Genomic DNA, 21,705 nt, shown 5'->3' with positions numbered 1-21,705 from the left:
CACAGGTTGTATAAACCCACTTGAGACCCTGGGTGTGAGCAGCTAAGGAAACTGAAGCACCAAGAGGTTAAATGACTTACGGACACATATGAAATCTGCAGCATAGCCAGGGATAGAATTTAGAGCTCCTGATTCTTAGCCTGGTGCCTTAAAGCTTTCCTCTCTTCACTTGTTTTCCAGGTAATTCATTTTCTGTCATCTATTTAGAACCAGCTCTGATCTGATTGTGTTATGGATGAGGCCTCCACAGGTTGAAAAATTATTTATCTAATTTGTTCACTTCACTGTTCTGGGTGTTTTGCACCTTCCTTGGCATCATCTGGTACTGGCTCTTGGACAGGATACTGGACTAGCTGGATCCACTGGTTTGATTTGCTATGGTAATTCCTTTGTTCCTGAGGGGCCTTTGCCTGTTACAGACTCAGTAGTGAGTTGCTTACACTTATGGTATTGTAAATAATTCTAATTCTCAGGGCAGGCAGGACAGTGAGTTTCAGGGGAGGATGCTCTGAGGATATCATTGAGCTCCTGGGAGAGATGAGGCGTCAGATGAAGGGAGAGAGGGGACAGGAGCTGGAAATCTTATCCCTGCTTCTCTCCATCCTTGACTTCAGAAACATGCCAGCTATATCTGCTGCTGGCTTTGATAGCTGCTTACTTGCCACCTCCCAATAGATATTCCGTTTTCTAACAGGGTGAAAAATGAAGCTGATTAAAAATAGTAGAGTGAAATCTAAATCACCAGGCAGTGAACTTTTTATATATAGCCTCTTTGTAAACTGAAACTACTGTACGCCTTTCTGGGTGGAAAAAGAAAGCAAGCTTGGACCACACCTCTTCTATTGTGTGCAGAAATCTGTCCATCAGACAATGCTTGCCTATTTAAATAAAACCCTTGTTATAAACACAAGAATCTTGGATGATTGTTTGTTAATTGTATAGAGCAAAATTTGAAATATTATAGTTTGGCCTGCACCTTTGCTGACACAGAGCCCTTCCTCCTAGCAAGCCGACTGAATTTCAGTTGTTTAGTTTTCTGTCCCTGAGAAGAGTTTATAAATAAACCTCTTTCACATCTTAAAGCCTTTTCAAAAACAGTGACGATCCCAGGATTTTCTATTTTGAAATTGGTGTCCTATGACTTCAGATAGACGTAGAGGAGGAAAACATCCTATAGACTCATCAGCCAGGCCATTTTGTGTGTGTGCTTATTGTTTTATCCTCATGTCACCTTTCTGCTTTCATCGCTATCACTCTGTCTTGGTGAAAAACCCTTGATTAATAGGTTAGCTTGCTTTTTATATCTGCACATGTGGCACAGCTGGATAAAGGCGTGCTTCTGCTTTGTTGTTGTTTTTTATATTTCATATATATATATATATATATATATAAACTTTACTTTCCACTGCCATGGCAACTGCTGCATGTTTGGCAAAAAGCTTCAAGAGAAGAAAAGGAGCTCAGAGCTCAGCTGGCAGATGTCCAGTGTAATCATGCCGCAGAGCTGAAATGAGGCCTTTGGCAGCCTTCCAAGTTACAAAGAACAAAGATGTCAGTTCCTAATGTTGGCGGCAGAGCTTGTTTGGCACCCTTATATGGTTTCCCAGAACTCCTTGTCTTGGCTGCCTTCCATTCCCTTTAGGGCAGCAAACAGGATTAGCACACACAGACTTGTTTTTCTCTTTTCTCCTCCAACTGTTCCAATGACATCATCCCTGCTGCATTCATTTGCCAGCAGGGTGACTTTGGCTTTTTCTTCTTCTTCTTCTTCTTCTTCTTCTCTCCTTTACAAAAAACACAATGTTTTAAATAATTTTTGCACCATTTTTTGTTAAATTAAAAACCCCGTGGTGCAGTGAGTTTAGCCAAATAAAGGCAGACAGGCTGTATTTTATTTTTTTGATAATTGAATTCCTGCAAGATAAAAATCTCATTTTCCTCAGTCGGCTGTAATCAGCACTCACAGAGATGTGGTTTCCAACTGCTCTCATCATGTGCTTCCTTATGAAACTCCACAGAGAAAGAGACTTGGCTCCAGTACAGATTTAAAGGGCCCATAACCGGTTAAACTATTCTTGTCACATACAAGTACACATATGAGTGCTAGGTAATGTGGTGCTGATTCTTGTCTGTCTTTCTATATACACACATTACCCAGCGTGGCTCTCCACCTTGTCACAAGCACACACACACTCAGAGAATTCCTACATAACGTAGCTCTGATTTCTGACACATCCAGGAGTGCTATCTACTGCAGCACTGATTCTTGTCTGTCTCTCTCTATACACACACACACACACACAAAGTGTAGCTAAGATGTGTGTCACATGCACATACACTCAAATAGTTGCTATATAACATGGCTCTGATTTTTGCCGTGTGTGTGTGTGTATGTGCAAAAGAACGTGGCTCTACCCAGTTCTTGGAGGGGGAGTGGGGGGAATTGAATAAGTAAAAGTTTTAAACGGCAACCTAAATACTGGTTTCAACTAGCAGGCAGCAGAATATTATGTAACTAATCCCTGGATTCATGAAACAGAGTCAAGGTTTGCTGACTGCAGATATTCCACCTCCTACTCTCCCCCTTCCTCTCAGATTCATGAACTAGTTTTCAGATTCATGAATCACTTAGGAGCCAGTGAGGGGAAGGGAAAAAAATAGTATTGATCTAATTTCAATAGAAATTGGCTCATGATGATCATGCTGGCTGCTGAGAGTTTACACGTCTGGAGGCTAGTTCCATTATCTGCCTGGAGCAAGAAAAAAACCAATCTTAAAAATGTTGCTCTAGCTTCATTTTAAACTACGGTACTATGTCCATTGCTGCAATTTATTCTATCTTGGTTACCATGCATAGGGGGCCTGGTTCAAAGCCCACTGCAATCATTGCACATTGACTTCAGTGGGCTGTGAATCAGGCCCACACTTCTATGTACTATATAGCCTCACCGCTTACTCAATCTTCTTTTGATTTTATATGCAGCTTGATTACACCGCAAATATATAGGAAAACCAAAACAATTTGGTGCAAGCATTTTCCCAGATTTTCCTGTCCCTTACAATACCCTGCAGCAGAACATGTGGCTGGCTCCTGAATGCAGAAAAGTCAGACAGGACTTAATTGTTTTATATGTAAATAAGATAGGGGTTTTTTTCTTTGAATCACTTCTGTAATAATAAAAACTCAAACCTAAAATGCAGATTAGAAGGTGATCAATCTGAATCACTGAAAGCCTGTACCTTCCCCCACTTTAAAAAGGGATCACTGTCAAATTATGAGTTGTCTGACAGTTTAAACAATCCTGCCTGGCTGATTCCCTTTCTTGTATTATGGTATTTAGGAGTCAATGCCATATTTCAGAATCCAAAGATGGATCTGAACTGGAACAGCAGATCTGAATATCTCAACCGAGGTTTGGATCCAGAACTTGGAGTGCATCTTTACTCTAGTCCTACAGTAGTCTGTTAATAGAGTCGTTTTATTTAGGAGGTTTTTATACTCTGCAGGGCATGGGAAATCAGTGCAGAGGAAACCAGGGGATTCTCCACCTTCCCCCACAAACTCCAAACATCTTTCTGTGCTGGACTTAAATATTCAGTCTTTTCTAGGTGAATTCATTTCCCTCCTCTTCCATGGATTCTTCTGTGGTTTGCATTATTGTTTAACTATATTACATGATGCTGCTTCACTCCTCAGTATTGAGATCACTTTATGGCTCCTTCACCTTCAAGGAATTATACCAATAAACCACTGGAGTTCTGCATCTCCTCCCACAGCAAAACAACTGGATAATGACCTATATATGTTTGGATCCAATATCTTGAATATAAGGTTTGTATCCCTCTTCTTCAAATATGCTGTTTTGCCATCCCATGTTTGTTTCACTTGGCACATATCTGACGATGTGATGTTTACATCCTTTTTATCACTGCAGCACAAGAGACAGTGTGAGAGGCCCAAAGGGGATTTCTGTGCTTTAAATGAAAGCTTAGTCAGTGGCAATAAATAAATTAAATAAAATCTATCCATCTCTAAATACATAGCTTTCTGCAGCTATGTATATCTCCCCTATATACAGTACTTATACAACTTAGCATATTTGATTTTTCCTTTGTTTTCCTTCTCTTTCTGAGTTGACAAAAAATCACTGAATATTTGTCAGCACTGGACAAACAGGAAGAGCTGAATGATCCATTTGAAATTGTTTTTATTATTTTGCATTTAGTGATTCGATTTTTCCACTGTCTATCTGTCTCACACACACACACACACACACACAAATGTATGTGATGATAAACTTGAGTTGGTAGGAAAGCTTTATTTAACAGCCACTCAGTCTAAGACTCACAGTGCAGGAAGTGTTCTGTTTCCAAAGTTCCACATAAAAATTGGCAGCACATCAAACCCTCTGTTTCATAACAGACTAGAAATAGGATTTTCTAATACCATTCAGAGAATGCTGCTTATTGTGCAGGGAGCTGGAATTTTATGAATTGTTAATGGTTAACTAAACAATGGCTTGAAAATTCAGTGGCTTTTTTCAGAATGACTGATGTGTATACTGTACCAGTGAGGCTGTCTGGAGGCGGTCATTCCAGCCAGAGCCTGCCCATTAATAATTGAAGGCACCTTTTCAAAGAATTAAGATTCTTAAATAATTAATAACAACGACATAATTATGTAATTAGCTGGCAGGGGAGATACCATGATCATGAAGGTGGCTTTTCTAGGATGAGGCACATCCATTGCAATCCAGATATGCTGACTCCTGCAATTTCCTTAAATGCAGGGACCTTCAATGCATAGTTTGTGGAGGTCGGTGAAGCAGTGTGTGTGTTGGAGGAGGTGCATTCATGTGTCCCCTGGAATATAACTGTAGAGAGGCAATGTAATCTAGTGGTCAGAACACAGCATTAGGAACAAGGTCGTTGGATCAGGGTGTGACCTTAACCTATCTGTCTCTATTTCCCTCTCTAAAATCAGAACACATCCACCTTGGTAATGTACCTGGTGATCCATATGTGAAAAGTGCTACCTGAGAGCTAAATCATAATAATAAATGGATTAGTGATCTCATTGATAGAAAGATGCCTTCCCCCCCATACTGCTCATATCAATTAAGTTTACCTTGTTGTTTCCTTAGTTTCACTGATTTCCATGTAATCCCCAGTTTTTCTCCTTCAGTAAATTGTGTATTTTCCAAGATTTGGGGCTATATTGTGCCTAGCCCTGCACAGGTGCCCAAGGGGAAAAGAGGCAAGTAATATGAATAATACCTTGCTCTTAATTCATAAATCTCAAAGTGCTTTACAAAGGAGGTCTGTATCCCTATCTTACAGATGGGGAAAGTGAGACTCATAGGGGAAAAGTAACTTGCCTCAGGTTTCTTGCCAGATCAGTGGCACAGCAGGGACCAGGGCTCCCGAGTCTCAGCTAAGTGCTCAAGCCACTAGCCCATAGTGCCTCTCTTTTCATGCATTTGCAGGAGCTGACCACAAATACACTGAGTACAGAGCGTATAGCGATTAGCACAGAGATAGGTGCTAGCTTCAAAATGGTTGAAGAGGGGAACAATAGCCCTGCTCAGGGGAAATGCATGCCACACTCCATAGAGAGAAGGTACAATGCCTGCTCTCTTCTTCTGCTTCTGGGAATCTCAAGGGAACTCTGCCAGATGAGGCCCCAGAGCTTTCACATCACCATAATCAGCCCCTTTTTGATTAAAATGTGTCTATTTTCAAGCACAGAGAAAAGTGAGTGCATTAAATAGATTCACGGAGATGGGAAGGACCTATGAATTCATCTTGTTCATTCCCCTATCCTTGTTGATGAAGAGTTATTCCCTCTAGGATATCATCCAGTACTTTGTTCAGTCTAGTTTCCAATCACTCATGTGATGGGGCTTCCCTTAAAAGACTGTGGCATTCTCTAATCTACCCCCCGTTGGGAAACAAATATTTCCAGATACTTACTCAGCTTCAGCAATTCCTCTTTCTGCTTGCCCTTTACACACATCCGTTGCTTGTAGACTTATATCTCCTTTGGCCATCATCCTTTAGCTAAACTACACAGATTTAACTCTTGTAACCTTTCTTCATAGGTTAATCTTCATCTTCTGGTCCTTTCATCATTTTTGTTGCTATTCTCTCAATCTATCTTTTATAGAAGGCAGAATTCCAGATGTGGGCTAACCAGTGCTATGCTGAGACACTATCAGTTCCTTGATGTATATGTGTGAGTGTGTGAGAGAGAGAGAGAGAGAGAATAGGATGTGTTTAGTCCCACAGCCCCAAAATACATTAGCCTCAATTTTCTGGGCTGGCTGAGCTGTGCTTAGTGCAGGCCTGGAGAGATGTAAAGATGGCTTTATGTCAACTCTGCAGTTCCCTGACCCTGTGGCCAGTGGGTGCTAGCTCAGTGCCTGGCACAAGATAAAGGGGCCTGAAGGTTGTTCTATCTTCTCCTGACTAAGAATAGTAGTCAAGGACTGGTAAGATGGAACAATGCCTTGGCCTTCTCTCCTTTTCCCTGGCCATGCCCCCTTCATAGGGGGCTATGGCAGGGTTTTGTCATAGGAACTGCTATACTGTACTTGCAGGACTGAGATTCTATACGGGAAAATAATTCTAAGCCCATTTAAAACAGGACTATGTCTGCTTTGCACCACCAGAGTGCCATCCATTGCTAATGTGGCTGGAGAATGCTGGAGAATCAAGCATGTCAGGTTGTTTTGCCAATATACTGCGTTAAAAGCCCATATCCAATTTGCTGTCTACTCATCCTCATGTCTTTCTCAGCATTGCTGCTTTACAAGTTGCTCTATCCTCCATCCCACTCCCTCCCAAAGCTTGCATTTTCCTGGATGGGTATAATTTTGTAGCCATATTTTGACTTCCTCCTAGTCCCTTTACACTATTTGTATCCTCTCCTCTCTGATGCTTGCAGATACTCCTAGTTTAGTATTATCTGCAAGTTTAGGGCCTTGTGCTGCTGCTGTTATGCACATGGATCTCCTATTGAAGTCAGTGGGAAATCTGCTCCCAGAGCAGTGGCAGCAGGACTGGGCCTCTAGTGTGCTGCTTACCCTCTTCCTCTAGATGTTAATAAAAATGTGAAATAAAACTTGGCCTAGCACCGATCCTTTGCTTGCTCCACTGGCCAGCCCCTCACAGTGTGATACGTTGCTGTTTCTCATTTTGTTTTGCTTTGTTTACAGTACTCAGTCCAGCTTTCAGTCCATGCGCAAATACTCAAATCCAAGCCAAGTTGAACTAATTTCAAGAAAGGTTTCACAAGACTCTGTCAACTGCTTTACTGAAAACCAGACATACCGGACCTGCTCTTTTTCTCTCTTTCCCCCTCAGACACCAATCCTACATCAAGATCTGCTCACACAGCCCTCTGTGACCGTGTGGACTCCGACTGTTGTCAATGGGACCCCATATGGGCACAGGGGTTCATACTAGCAGATGCCATTGCACTATCGAGGGCACATTTTGGTTTAAAAAAATATTTCTCTGGAATGATTTGTTCTTTATTAAATTCATGCTGTTGATCATTCACACTGCTGTTACCCCTCTTAACAGGAACATTCCCTGTTACCTCTCACATTTGTTTCATTCTTTTACCAGCCATAGAAAGTAATGGCCAGGATTGCTTTTCCATTCCTCCCAAGCTTTGAATGGCCCGGGAGGGACTCAGATGGTGTAAATTGCCATAGCTCCACTGAAGTCACGAGAGATGTCAAAAAATTCATGACAACTTCCATGAGCTGAGATCTGCCCAGAAGACTGCACTTTCCACTCACGCTGAGAGGCATAAGGCACATGGTGTGATAGCTCATATTGCTACTGTTCATGCTCTGCCTGTTCTCTGCATAAAGAAGATACTTCAGTCTCTAGGTTTCACGAGCACCACACTTAGTTACAGTCACAAGGAAAGCCTGACTTCCCCCATAAGTTTAAAATGCAGCTGGCATTCCAAACCAAATTTTTTTGAAGGATCTTTACTTTTTCAGATGGGTCTTCTGATCAAACTTGTCAGCATAGGTATTGACAAAAAGCCAGTAAGGTAAAACCTGGAAGCAGTAAATATATATAAATCAGTATGTTGTAATGATACAGATTCCAAGGAAATTAGTAAACTTTCTGAGATGCTGTCACTTATTTTTGAAAAAACTATGAAGAACACGAAGTTTCAGAATACAGATGATTCCTTAATGCATTGTCATGTGCCATAGAAATCATCTCTAGCTCATTTATCAGAGTGTGGTGTGATATGCTGTTTCAATCCTAACTAGGCAATTTTATTTACCTCTTGGCTCAGAATCATCTCAAATTTGTAACATTTTACATAAAACTCCATTATGCAGTGATTTAAAATCCCTCATTAAAGCACTGTCTGCTTTAGAAAACTGACACATTGTTGACACTGGTGATCAGCACCATAAGGTGCCCCTGAACTAGTGCTGAATAGAGAATGAAGGGGAGGAGTCTGTTGACAGGGAGCCCTAAATTTTGGCTCCAATTACCCACTCCTCCCCTTCACTCTATATTCAAATTCTCCCTTATCAACCATGGAGCAGAACTTGTTACAAGCAAGGTTCCTTTCAGAGAGGGATCTGAATGACAACATTTGGATCCCATGTTACATCAGAATCAGAACGTTCCAAAGCTAAGGTTGTTTGGATTTGTTGCTCTGACTCTGCTTGTTTTAGGGCTTGTCTTTACCGCAGTGTTAGCGTGTGTCATGGACACTCGAGTTAACAGCAACCATGCTGCAAATCAACAGGCTGCATGGAGCATTTTTATTAGTAGTAGAGACAGGCCGAGTGTCCCAGGCTACATTTTTAGCTCGAGCATCAGCAGCACCCTAGCGCCAACCCGCTGATGGGCCATTGAGACTGAGTTTTAAGCACCACTTAACCTGAGTCAGAGACTTTTGTAAAAAGAAAAGGAGTATTTGTGGCACCTTAGAGACTAACAAATTTATTAGAGCATAAGCTTTCGTGAGCTACAGCTCACTTCATCGGATGCATTTGGTGGAAACTTGGAAGACTTTTGTGTGTTCTTGACAGTTGGGTGGAGGGGCAGCACTTGAGTTTACCTCACAAACTTACAGTACAGGGAAGACAAGCCCATAGACAACAGCATCTCAGAGTTTAAGGCCAGAAGGGATCATTAGATCATCTTGTCAGACCTGCATATCGCAGGCTATTAAATTTCACTCTGTTACCCATGTACTGAGCCCACAAAGTCTGTGCACCGAATATTACAAATAACTTTTTTTATTTAGTCCATAGCTAATTCTTCACTGTCAGCGCTTCCATTATAAATCCCCATTAGCGATGTTGCTGAGGTATAAATGAGAGTAGGATTTGGCCCATTGAGTTTAGTCTTCTTTCATCACATTTGCACAGAGTTTTTCAACCGAATGCAGTGTTTTCTTTCCATACCTTTCAGTTTAACATAATGGTGATAAATGAAGTGACACTGATAAATTTTTAGTTTATTTAAAGCTGTTTATCATCCATATCTATTACGGAAAGTCATCAACTATGCAAAATGTGGGGATGTTTAGAGAGTTTCTAATATGTATCTATTTATGGTTCTGATGCCTCCTCCTTTGTGCTTTGCTCAGGTGCAAGTGGCCCAGAGACATTCCATTAAGTAACTCTCTTGTGTCGCTTACATGAAAAGGGAACTTGCCAGCTATGGTTTGGTGGGAAACCTGGTGAATCTGGCCTGATTTGGGGTGGGTGACAAAACATGTTTTCGTTTAGTTATAAGGTGTTTCACGAGATGGGACAAATTCCCCCCTGCTGCTGGTGCCGGAGTAAGGAATTCTGGGAGCCTGTGCACGATGGAAACTGGAATGGGGGGGGAGGGGACACCTGACTGGCATTTCAACCTAGTGTGCAGGGTTTCAGCATCACTCAGGTTTGAGCCTGCCCCACCCTCCATCATGATGGAGGATAGGCTGGGATAGAAGCATTTCTCCCAGGCTGCGTGGTGCTCTCTGTGGCTATTTCTGCAGCCCATCACCCCCGTGGCCATTCCCCCAGTGTAGGGGGTTTGGCTGGTGGATCTATGTTCTGGTGGATCCACTCACTGGCCATGCCACAGACTCCTCCCCACACCTTCCTTGGAACTACAGAGGGAGCACAACACAGCAGCAGCAACCAGGAGGTGTTCGAGTCTCTCAGAGTGAGCTCCTGCAACCTGGCCCCACTCAGCAGATCCACACTAGTGCCATTGCTTGGGAAGCTCTAGATACCCAAGGGGGATGGCAGGCAGAATTTCAGACTGTCTACTAATAATATGGACTCAAACATGTGCTTTGCTTTGAAACTTGGCAGAGGAAACCTCAGCCTAGGAGTAATTGTTTGTCTGTGAACAACAGCAGCTGTTTGCACACCTGTAACACAAAGACAGCCAAAAAGAAATGAAGTTTGTTCAACTCAAAAGCTTTTTTGCATTCCTGTACTTGGAAAATAGGTTTGTTTAAAAAACAATAACAGCAGGTTGCTGTGCTTTCTGGTAAATCTGGGATGCTGTCAAGGCCAAGTTGTGCCCAATGGAGGACCACACTGGCAACTAGCCAGCGAGCCCGAAGGCTGCTTAGGCTGTGTCTATAGTACAAACCTGTGGGTGTGATTCCCCTGCTCGGGGACACATACTTGTAGCTCCATGAAAGCCAGAGTGTGTATAAATAGCAGCCTAGCTGCGATAGCACAGAGACCCCTGGGGGCTGGATCATGGGCTAGCGTACATCTGTGCAGCCACTGACGTTAATGGTGCTCTGCTGAATTACACCAGCCAAGGACCTAGGAGCCTCGTCTTCACAGAGGGCATCTGTTTTGGAAGATGAGGCTAGGTGCAGGCTCCGTTGCAGAAATCCCTGAATTGCGTTAAGCTGGACTTTCATCACCCCTGCCCTAGTATTTACAAGACAAATCACTTTAAATGGCCAAGATGGTATAGATTTTCAGGCTGGTTTTTGTCTCCTAGCCCTGCTCTACACTACAAACTTAATCCACAGCCCTGAGCAACACAGTTATACCAACCAAACTCCTGGTGTAGACAGCACTGTGTCCACAGAAGAGCTTCTCCCACTGACATAGCTACCACCTCTCCGGGAGGTGGATTAATCACGCAGATGGGAGCATCTTCACTTAAGTGCGAAAGCTGTACTGTAAGCGTAGACAAGCCCTTAGCTTGCACAGTAACCACTTTGTAAAAAGGTGTTTACAATGGGCTGTATCCTGGTATCAGTTTACACCGGGTAAATCCAGAGAAACTCCACTGGAATCAGAGAGTTACCTTGCATTAACCCCAGTGAAACCGGCAACAGGATTTGGCCTGATGTATTCAATAATAGATATTACAGTAAAGAATTCAAATTAGGGAGTACACAAAACCCAGATTCCCTAAAGGAGTCTCAAATGTCAGCATCATAAATTGGACCAACTCCTGTTGGTGAGAGAGAAACTTTCAAGCTGAAACAGTGCTCCCCTGGGAAACTAACTCAACCAGCGCGGAGCAGAACAGCAACAACAGTGCATACAGCATCATATTTTTGCTTTGTTTAAAGTAGCAAGAAAAAACAAAGGAAACTAAACAACAAAAAGCAAATAAATTAAAACAAAAGCCCCTGGATGTCAGTCTGATCTTACATACACACAGTGTTCCAGTTAATCCAGTTACTCCACTTGTATCTGTATTTACACCAATATAATGGTGAGAGCAGAATCTGGCCCCAGCTTGTGTCTGAGGGGGACTGCAGCTGCAGATGGCACTCTTATCACTATGCAACAGGAAGGGAGAGTTTTCTCACACATCCCACACAAGAAATTAATTGTCAGTATTGTTGGCTAATCACATTTTCTGTGCTGTCCTTATGTCTGGCTCCTGGAAGACTAATCACTGTCTTGATAACCAGGTTTGCTAGATAGAGAGCTATCCACACAACAACTTGCTTTCCTCACAGAACCCATCCTCAGAACCATCTTGGTAGCCAGACCTAAAACTCATGTCACACCACTACTTTTATCCCTTGCACGTCTCTTACTTCCTTTCTATTTCTCTGAAGTTTCCATAACAAACTGTGTCCAGCCAATCTGATATATTCTCAGCTATTCAAATATTGAGAATAATAATAATTGGTATATCTTAAAGATCTATGTCTGTATCTTCAGCTAGAATGCTGTGTAAAAGACCCCAATTTCCTTTGTAAGGAAGTATTAATAATGGGGTTGTTTGGCCTTCTCTGCAAGATTTAAAGAGCACAACAGCAATACTGCTTTGAGGAGAAATCTGTGTCTGAAAAGGTCCTTTGGAAATTAAACATGTCAATTTTCACCAGATAGAAAACAATCAAGGAGCTGGCATAAATGGGAGGAAATGGATAATTCCAGAGAATGTGACTGGATGTCCATGTGTTTGACCAGTAGCAAGAAACACTGTTTAGCAGAAAGCAATATCCAAAACTGAATGTTTTGGTCTTATTGTTAGTGAATTAAGAATCATGTCAAGAAAATGACTAGAGCTGGGTGGAAACAGTTTTCCCATCCTGTGCAAATTTTTGGAAATTTCTCCTTTCCTGAATCAGAACAAAAAGTCAAAATCTTGAAAATTTCTGCAAATAAACACAAAATTTGGGTCAATTCAAATGTATCATTTTGATTTCGACAATTTTTTTAAACATTCTAATATAAATAGCTTAAATTTCAAAACAAAGTCTTTTCAAATTGGAGATCTTAATTTTTTTGTGTGTTTTTAAAATGTGGATAATAGGACCTTTTGACAATTTTTAAAACTTTTTTCCTGAAAATTTTCAAGTAGAGAAATTTGAGAAACTGACCCTTTCCCATGAAAAGTTTTGATTTCAACCAATTGGCATTTTTCAACAACAACAAAAAAAGGTGGTCAAAAAATTCCTGACCAGCTCTTGCAACTTATTGGCTCAGGGCTTGTCTACACTTACAGTGGGGCAGCGGGGCAGCTGGGCCACTGTAGCACTTAGTGAAGATGCTACCTATGCCAACAGGAGAGCTTCTCTCGTCGGTGTAGGTACTCCACCTCCCCATGAGGCGGTAGCTATGTAAACGGGAGAAGCTTGTCTGTCGACATAGCGCTGCCTACACAAAGGGGTTAGATTGGTATAATTACGTCGCTCAGGGAGGTATGGATTTTTCATGCCGCTGGAGTGATGTAGTTATACTGATATAGGCCTGGAGTGTAGACCAAGCCTCAGACAGACATCTCCACATGGAAGGGAAAGGCCCTATAATTGAAGGGCCGTCTGCTCAGTGTAGATGGACACTGCTTGGCTCCAGATTGCAAGCACAGGGCTATAGTCTCCCAAGGCTGCACCTCCAGATTAAAGATGAGGGTAGTCACAGGCTACATTTTAGAATTCAGGTACCCTGCATTTGTTCCCTTGGCCGCACTTTGGCCTCCTGGATCTAAAACCAACCTTGCAATCAATTAGTTTTTCAGTCACTTATCTTCTTGAGAACATCAATCTGCTCTCTAATTCTGTAACACAGCTCACAATTTTCACAACCGTGAGGAGAGACAATCAATGAATATTGTACATGTGTCACAGTGTGCTGTCCTCTATCACATCCACAGCTTCTTAGGAATAAGTGACTCATTTCAGTCCTTTTCCCCTGAGGAAGGGTGGCAAAATATTTTTAGTTTCACTCCCCTGCAAAGCCCTTTGGGTAACCAAATACTCATTTGGGCTGACTGGCTTCCTCTTCCACACAGGGATTTTCTCTGTTCCCTTCTGTAAAAGCCCGTGGGCTGCCAAAATGCTAAGGGATAAACCGTGCAGGGAATGATATGTTTATTTAGACCGGGGTGGCCAAGCTGTGGCTCCAGAGCTGCCTGTGGCTCTTCAGAGGTTAATATGCGGCTCCTTGCATAGACACTGACTCCGGGGCTGGAGCTAAAGGTGCCAACTTCCCAATGCTCACTGTTCAACCCCTGCCTCTGCCACAGGCCCTGCCCCCACTTCTCCCATTCCCTCAAGGCCCTGTCCCTTTCCGCCCCTTTCCCCGAACCTGCCGTGCCCTCGCTCTTCTCCTCATTCCCCAGAGCTTCCTGCATACTGCATGAGGCACAGGGCGGGAGGGGAGGCATTGATTGACGGGGCAGCTGGAAGCTGGGATGTGGGAGCTGATGGAGGGCTGCTGACATAATACTGTGGCTCTTTGGCAATGTACATTGGCAAATTCTGGCTCCTTCTCAGGCACAGGTTGGCCACCCCTGATTTAGACTGTATGCTTCTTGAGGCAGGGACTGTCTCTTTGTTCGTATTTGTACAGCGCCTAGCACAATGAAGACCTGGGCCATGACTGGGGCTCCTAGACACTACCACAATAGAAATAAATAATAATTAATAATCGTGGCCAACTCTGCCCACATATCTACACCAGCAACACCATCACAGGACCTAACCTGATCAGCCACACCATCACTGGTTCATTCACCTGCACATCCACCAATGTAATATACGCCATCATATGCCAGCAATGCCCCTCTGCTATGTACATCGGCCAAACTGGACAGTCCCTACATAAAAGGATAAATGGACACAAATCAGATATTAGGAATGGCAATATACAAAAACCTGTAGGAGAACACTTCAACCTCCCTGGACACACAATAGCAGATTTAAAGGTAGTCATCCTACAGCAAAAAAACTTCAGGACCAGACTTCAAAGAGAAACTGCTTAATGGCATGCTTAAAGGGCATGCCTTAAAGGGCCATTCAGCCTGTGACATAATGATACTCTATTCTTTTTTTAAACTGACTATTTGAGGTCACCTTTAAGTTCTGGTCGTACCCAGAAGCATCAATGCCTAATGTCTTTCTGCCCTTCACTGCATTGGGTCATCATTGTCATGAAATGGTTCATTGTTTTTTGTTTTCCCTTGTACCCATCGTGAAATAGCCTTGGCAACACCATTTGCCTTGAAGCCAAATAAGCAATAATGCAAGACAGGATTTGCAACTATGGTGTCATCTATCAAGTGCATTAGGAAGTCTGAGGTCAAACTACTGCTGACTACGTCTAGTACTTGAAAAGTTCCAATGTGCATTTTTATACACAGGTTAAAATGGCTACTGAAACATTTCCAATCAGTTTCTCTATTCTTCATGGGGTTCTCTCACATAATTTTAAACAAAAATAGCTTTACTTCACAACCAGTCTGGGTTAGATTCAAACCAGTCACCTAGATGTTAAAGGTGCTGTCTCCTGTTACCAGGTTTCTGTGCAGTTCTGTCCACCAAACTGTTACGTTTAGCCCTACACAAAGAGCAACCATACACAGTTTTTTGGGAGCACAACTTACCCTTGTGCAAAGTGGCTATACAAAGCATATGCACCACAGACAGCCCACTCAAATGGTGAATATGCCTTGGGTGGGCCCTCTACACTGGAGTGGACTTTCCCCCTCTCCTAACAACCTGCGTTGTCTGTGTAGAGAAGACTCAAACAAGGATGAACCAAAATAAGGTCTCCATTAGCGCAGCACATGCATGCCTCCTCAGCAGCAAGCTGTAGCTGAAGACAAAATGGCAGCTAGCTCTGCAGCAAGGTGGGGGAGAGGAAACCAGTCTCGATTTAAAGGTGCAATGCACAAAGTAATTCAAAGCAAAAGCAAGCTCCCAACAATTAACATTGGATCAGATATATTGAATATATATACACATAATAATTGGGGGGAAACTGATAAAATATAAAAAGTTGCTCTTTGTGCTAAGACTTTGCACCCCATGGGTATTGTGTGTGTGTGGTTTTTTTAAGAAGACGGAACAATAAATATGGAAGGTAGTGTTCTATCCAGTGAAACAGCACTGGGTAAAATGCATGTTTTCTCATATTAGGCAGCTGGGATCCCTTGAAACGCCACCTGTAACTCGGCTGAAAGTTCACTTATCCACACATCTGCTTTTACTATTCTCAGTGTTTAAAAATGAGGAAATGCCGGAAACTTTGCTCTGGCAGCAAGCAGTCTGAAACCAACCCCCCAAATCCAATGAATTCTTTGATGCAACGACAAGAGCACGACAATCGGAGAAATGCCTGGGGAAGTGAATCAATAGCTAGGAGGCAAACCAGCTGCAGCGTAAGGATAGTGTAAGTAGCTGGAAGAAACTTTCCCAGCCACCAGGCAAGTTAGCAGAACAATACACAGAACAGGATATGAGGCCCTTCCTGCCAATATCTAGTTCTATGCCAAGGAGCATTTGGGCCTCCAGTTCTGTCTTTCTATCCGCATAATGCAAAGCCATGTTTGTCATTTTCTACCCATTTGCATATTAATAAAATGATGGTCTCATGTACCTTTTATCCTGAGCTCTAATATTTGTCTTAAAAGATCTGTATGTCTTAATCCTTCTAACCTATATCCACCCCAATTGCACTGGTAGTAAACCCGCCTGGTGAGGCTGAAATATTTTTGTTTCCTTTGCAGGTTCTAATTGTTAAAAGGATACTGCTGTTTCTTTTCTTTTCTGGAGGTGGATTTTTGTGCCAGTGATTCCCCTTCCCAAACATCAGAGTGACGGTAATGGATTTCCATTCGGTCTGTTTTCCTGTCTCTCTCTAGTACCAATTGGATCTATCTCACTGTCTAGGCTCTGATACTGGCATCCATCACTGTAATATTTGAGTGCCTTCCCAGAATAAAACAATGACAGGAATGTTTTTTTCTCTCTCTCCCTTCCCTAATATTAGGAGATAGGTTTGGTTTTCTAATGAATACAAAAGAGTGCAGATACTGAGGAGGAAAAGCTTGGGCAATGAGGTGGGCTTTGCATTTGTTTTGACTTGTATCCATTTACCTTTTAAGTGGGGCCAGGTTTTTACTCATGGTGCCTGTCTAGTTTAGAAGCAAGCGGTCTACTTCTGTGCTGATCTTTTCAGACCTGTTAGTCTGCCTTTAGTCTGTTAGGCTGCCTTTAATGTTATTGACACAGGATAGTATGGGCTGGTGGGCAGGACCAACAGCTGGGGAAGAAGAATAACGCTCTCCCTAGCGGCACTGTGGCAGAGTTTCAGTCTCTTGCCTCAGGGCTTTATTATATAGTGACATAAACAAAGGATTCCAAACAAAAACAAGTCACACAGAACACTGGGGCCCAACTCGCAGACACCCTTCCAGCTTCTGAGCTAGATGAAAGGATGGCAGGGGGGCAGGAAACATACCCTTAACCCTCAGTAGCCACCACCATAGCCCCTTCTCTTGTGTCTTGAAACACCCCACCAAACCCAGATCATCCACACAAGAGGCAGAGGTCTGTGATAACCCACTATGCAGTGGGACTTGTGCAGTGCTGTCCTACCTTGTCACAGGCAGTCACTCTTAAGTAGCTCTCCTGCTTTCTTTCTCAGAGATCCAGAGAGTGCCCTTTTCCCCTCCCGACTTTACAGGATATAATAGAATCACATATAATAGTCTATGTGCTGACACAACTTCTCCCCTCCTCAAATTTTTCTGAAATGACTCCCCTGCTGGCAGGTATTGTACCTGCCCCGCATAGTTCACAGATGTGTAATAAGGAAAATAAAAGAACACTGGTGGATAGGGAAGACACAGAGAGAAAGAGAGAGAGAGACAGACAGACAGACAGACAGACAGAAGTTATAGACACCTGTAAACTATGGGCAAGGCATACTTCTGAGGTAACATACATGTTCCTCCCAGAGATCAAATTATACATGTTGTGTTGTTTGACCGGTCCTCGTTGATCTTAGAAAATATATTTCTGTGAATGGTTAGTTGCCAGAGTGGGAGTAGAGAGTGCTGGGGTGGAAGTTAATGGTGGAAAGTTAACCAAGAGAAGTGAGACTGCTTGGTGCACAAGAAGAGGAAGGCACAGGGGACAGTGTAAGGAAAGGAGTAGGGCTGTGAATCTTATGTCTACACTGCAACGTTTTGCCAAAGTGAGTTACATCAGCATAGAGCTACCATGGTTAGTATATTGTTTGTTGGCATGCATACTTGGCTCCTTGTGCCAGCAATGCGCGTACTCACCAGGAGTTCTTGTATCACTGCACAGTGCAGTGCACCATGGCTAGGTATCCCACTGTGTAACTCATCACCATCCAACACACTGTCTTTTGGGAAATTTTGGCCATGCATGGTGGGACAGAAACAATTCATATAGGGGTGACTCCGTGCAAGGGTCAAGTTCCCAATGAGTAACTATCTCCATCCCATGAGGTCATCTATATCCCATAATTATTGTGCCTTTTTTCAAAAGCCCTCAGACCCGTGGGGCCTTCCTCACTGCCCATCTCTGACAGAAGCATGGATCCTGCACAGCTCTGTACTATTGTCATGAGGGATGCAAGCACAGGGTTCATGATCCTCCAATATTTGCAGCGCCACAAGAAGAACCAAAAGAGAGGGGAGTGAGGGTTTTATGTTTCTAAAGAGAGAAAATGCAGATAAGGCCGCCTTCATATCCATCAAAAAGAAGCAGTTAAGGGCACAAACTCTTGTTTTCTTTGCAGATCACTATAACTTTCTAGGATTTTATTTTGCATAGACACCGGCCATTTAACTTTGCTTTTATTGTTATTTATATTACAGTAGCTCCTCAAGGCTTCAGCTGAGATTGGGGCCCCACTGTGCTAGTTTTTGTACTGGCTTATGGTAAAACAGAGCCCTGCCCTGAAGAGTTTACAGTCAAGGCAGACAATGGATGGGAGGGGAAACCAATGCATGGAGAGGAAAAGTGACTCGCCCAAGGTTATAAAGCAGTGTGCTAATCATAGCCATGTGAGCGTTGTGGCATGGATGGTGGCTTGGGTTGCCCAAGTCCAAGCCCACCTGAAGCCCTGGGTCTGAGGTTAGATGGCTAGCCTCAGCCACTGTTTGTGCACCAATGTACATGCTGCTATTTTCAGTGCCCTAGCTTGAGCAGAGCTAGCTTGAGTCTGGCTACTGGGAGGCTCACTCCCAGCTGCAGCACCCTACTCACTAGACCAGTGGTCTCCAACCTTTTTACGCCCAATATCACTTTTTTAATCTAAGGGCAACCCAGGATCTACCCCACCCCTTCCCCGAGGCCCTTCCTCAGAGCCCCGCCCTGCTCACTCCACCCCACCCTCTCCATTGCTTGCTCTTCCCCGACCCTCACTCACTTTCACTGGGCAGGGGGTTGGGGTTCAGGAGGGGATGCAGTCTCTGGGTTGGGGCTGAGGGGTTCGCAATGTGGGAGGGGGCTCTGGGCTGAGCCTGGGGCAAAGAGTTGGGTTGCAGGAGGGGGTACAGGGTGCTGGCTCTCGGAGGGGGGTCAGGGTTGGGGGTTGGGGTGCAGGAGGAGGTTCAGGGTGCAGAAGGGGGTATGGGGTGCTGGCTCTGGGAGGGAGCTCAGGGATGGGGGTTGGGGTGTAGCCTCCCACTGGGCAGCACTTATCTCCGGTAGCTCCTGGTCGGCAGCGGGCACAGCAAGGCTAGGGCAGGCTCCCTGCCTACCCTGGCCCCACATCACTCCTGGAAGGGGCCAAAGTGCCCCTGCAGCCACTGGGGGGAAAGGTGGGGAGCAAGTGGCTCCACATGCTGCCCCTCTGTGAAAGCACCACCCCCGCAGCTCTCCTGGCCAATGGGAGCTGTAGGGGCGGTGCTTGCAGGCAGGAGCAATGTGTGGAGGGAGATCCCTGCCCCCCGGCCCTCCGGGGCCACAGGGCTGTGCTGTTTGCTTCTGGGAGCAGAATGGGGCTGGGATAGGCAGGGAGTCTGCCTTAGTGGCAGCTACTCTGCGCCACCAGAGATCGCGATCAACTGGGAGAACCTGTAGGATTGACCAGTTGATCGCGATAGACCAGTTGGTGACCACTGCACTTGACCATGTTGCCCCTCTGCTTTTATTAATATTCCATCTACTAGTTCTACTTTCTCTAGGAATGGAAAACATGTCTCGACTGAGCTATGTGGCTACTCCATGCCATGTATTTGCGATTTCTTTCAAACGATGGGTCTCTAGTTCTCTCTATCGTAGTTCTCTCCCAGCTGTCTTACAAATTCAGGCAGTGTTCCAAACCCTTGGAAAATACTTTAAAGGGTATTTTTTCTAGCTGTAGTGATGCAAATAGTGTATTCCCTGACACACTTTGTGTCTTTGATATATTATGCTCCTTAAACTAGCCCAAGAGTTTCACATGCTCGGTTACCTAAGAGAACCTCTTCCGTCTGGTGTTACAATGAACAGCAAACAATGCTTTTTACCTTCTTTGGTCATGTTCAAACACCCTCTCTGCCACTTCAGTTGCTGGGTCATAATGGGTCTAAGTGCGATTTTCTTGTTTGTATAATTTGGCCTATACTTCAGGCTTCATTGTTATCAAAATTGTTTTTATGCCACTGCTTAATTTCAAGATGGCCTGTTACTGCAACACACATCTGGGCCCAGCTGCAGAAATAGCTACTGAGTGGCCTCACTAAGCATGCAGTGGGGGACATTTTAGAACAAAAATAAGGATAAGCTAGAGATGTTGCCAAGCTAGTACTGAATCTAAATCCTTCCTGCACCATCACACATCACTTAAGGTCTGAATGAGGCTCTGCCATCCCTGGCTGTCATGCTGCTTGCCAGAATGGCTCCCTTCTTGTGGTTCTAGAACTTGACTTTTTTTTACTAGTATAGGTTGCTGGCCTATTGCTGAACCCCCAACCCAAAGGGCCAGTGGGCTGCTATTCATCTGCTCCCTTTGACTTATCTGACTTGAGTAGTCCTGCCAGCAGAGCTCTCAGGGTCATATGAACACATAAATCACCATGTCAAGGTGCAGTCCCTAGAGAAGGAATATTAAATAAATAACCTCTATAAATGTATAGGTCCCAGTGTGTCTTCTGGCTGGCTCCAGATTCATTGTTAAACTTATTCCTGCGCTGAATGCCTCCCCCACTCTGACTGGTTAACTGGAGCACTCAGCACTGTTTTTTGTGGTTGGCTCACTTTCTGTTTCCTTTATACGTCATCTTTAAAGGATATGATTGATCTGTTAATTAACCTCTGGTGGGGCTACCCAGTGGTCAGTGATTGCCGTGCAAATACCATCACAGGAATGGCTCTGTGCAGTTTCAAGTGCTTCTTCAAAAAGAACAGTTTCAGTATAAGTTGCCTCACAGATGTCTATCCTAGTTACAGTGTGGAAATGTCTATGCCTTTTAGCAGAGGTGGATTAAAACCAACTGAGGCTCATTTCCACATACACTTCCTCCTCAATAACAGACTCTCCTTCTCTTCCTCCCCCCACCTCCCAGGGCTGGTCAGGCAAGCAGATGAAGCCTAGCCAACATTTTTTATGTCCCACAAAAATCCACAATAACTCCCCTCAGTTTACCATACTACAAGGTGCATGTGCATAATATACCTCTCTCTCTCTGTATACAGATATATATAAACACAGTTTTTGAGGGCCACTCAAATACAATATTTTCAAAATAAAAAAATTGGGACAAAATAAATAGTTTTGCGACAACTTTTTTTTTAGAGAAATGAAATACTCATACAAAACCTTTAATTTTTTTTCTCAGTGTGTGCTAGTATCACTACTGTCAGCTAGCCCACCCAAGCTAGCTTGAATCCAGCTAGCATGGGTAATAATAGCACTCAAGACAGTGCAGGCTTCAGAGTGGGCTCATGAGTTAAGTACGTACAAAGGGTCTGTGCTGGAC

At 43.7% G+C, this 21,705-nt stretch overlaps 2 long non-coding RNA genes and 1 pseudogene across 3 annotated transcripts in view; 2 read left to right on the top strand and 1 right to left on the bottom strand.

Annotated features, from left to right (window-relative positions):
• Window positions 1-1,777: 1,777 nt before the first annotated feature.
• LOC122459413 lies at window positions 1,778-6,216 on the bottom strand. 2 transcript variants are annotated; one of them, XR_006280109.1, is made up of 2 exons: window positions 5,974-6,216; window positions 1,778-3,929 (listed from the first exon to the last, which is right to left on the bottom strand). It is a non-coding gene; the product is annotated as an uncharacterized LOC122459413 (long non-coding RNA). The 2 variants fall into 2 exon arrangements; XR_006280110.1 differs by lacking the exon at window positions 5,974-6,216 and adding an exon at window positions 4,706-5,938.
• Window positions 4,682-4,867, top strand: LOC119854135 (annotated as a pseudogene).
• Window positions 6,217-18,638: 12,422 nt separating the features above from the next.
• Window positions 18,639-21,705, top strand: part of LOC119853827 — a 42,876-nt gene continuing 39,809 nt past the window's right edge. The window contains exon 1 of the long non-coding RNA XR_006280111.1: window positions 18,639-18,774. This is a non-coding gene — a long non-coding RNA (uncharacterized LOC119853827). The remainder of the gene's footprint in view (window positions 18,775-21,705) is intronic.

This window comes from Dermochelys coriacea, chromosome 3, assembly GCF_009764565.3.
Source record: "Dermochelys coriacea isolate rDerCor1 chromosome 3, rDerCor1.pri.v4, whole genome shotgun sequence".
Taxonomy (NCBI): Eukaryota; Metazoa; Chordata; order Testudines; family Dermochelyidae; genus Dermochelys; species Dermochelys coriacea.
The sequence above is the reverse complement of the archived record's forward strand: the minus strand, read 5'-3'. Positions and strand labels throughout refer to the sequence as shown.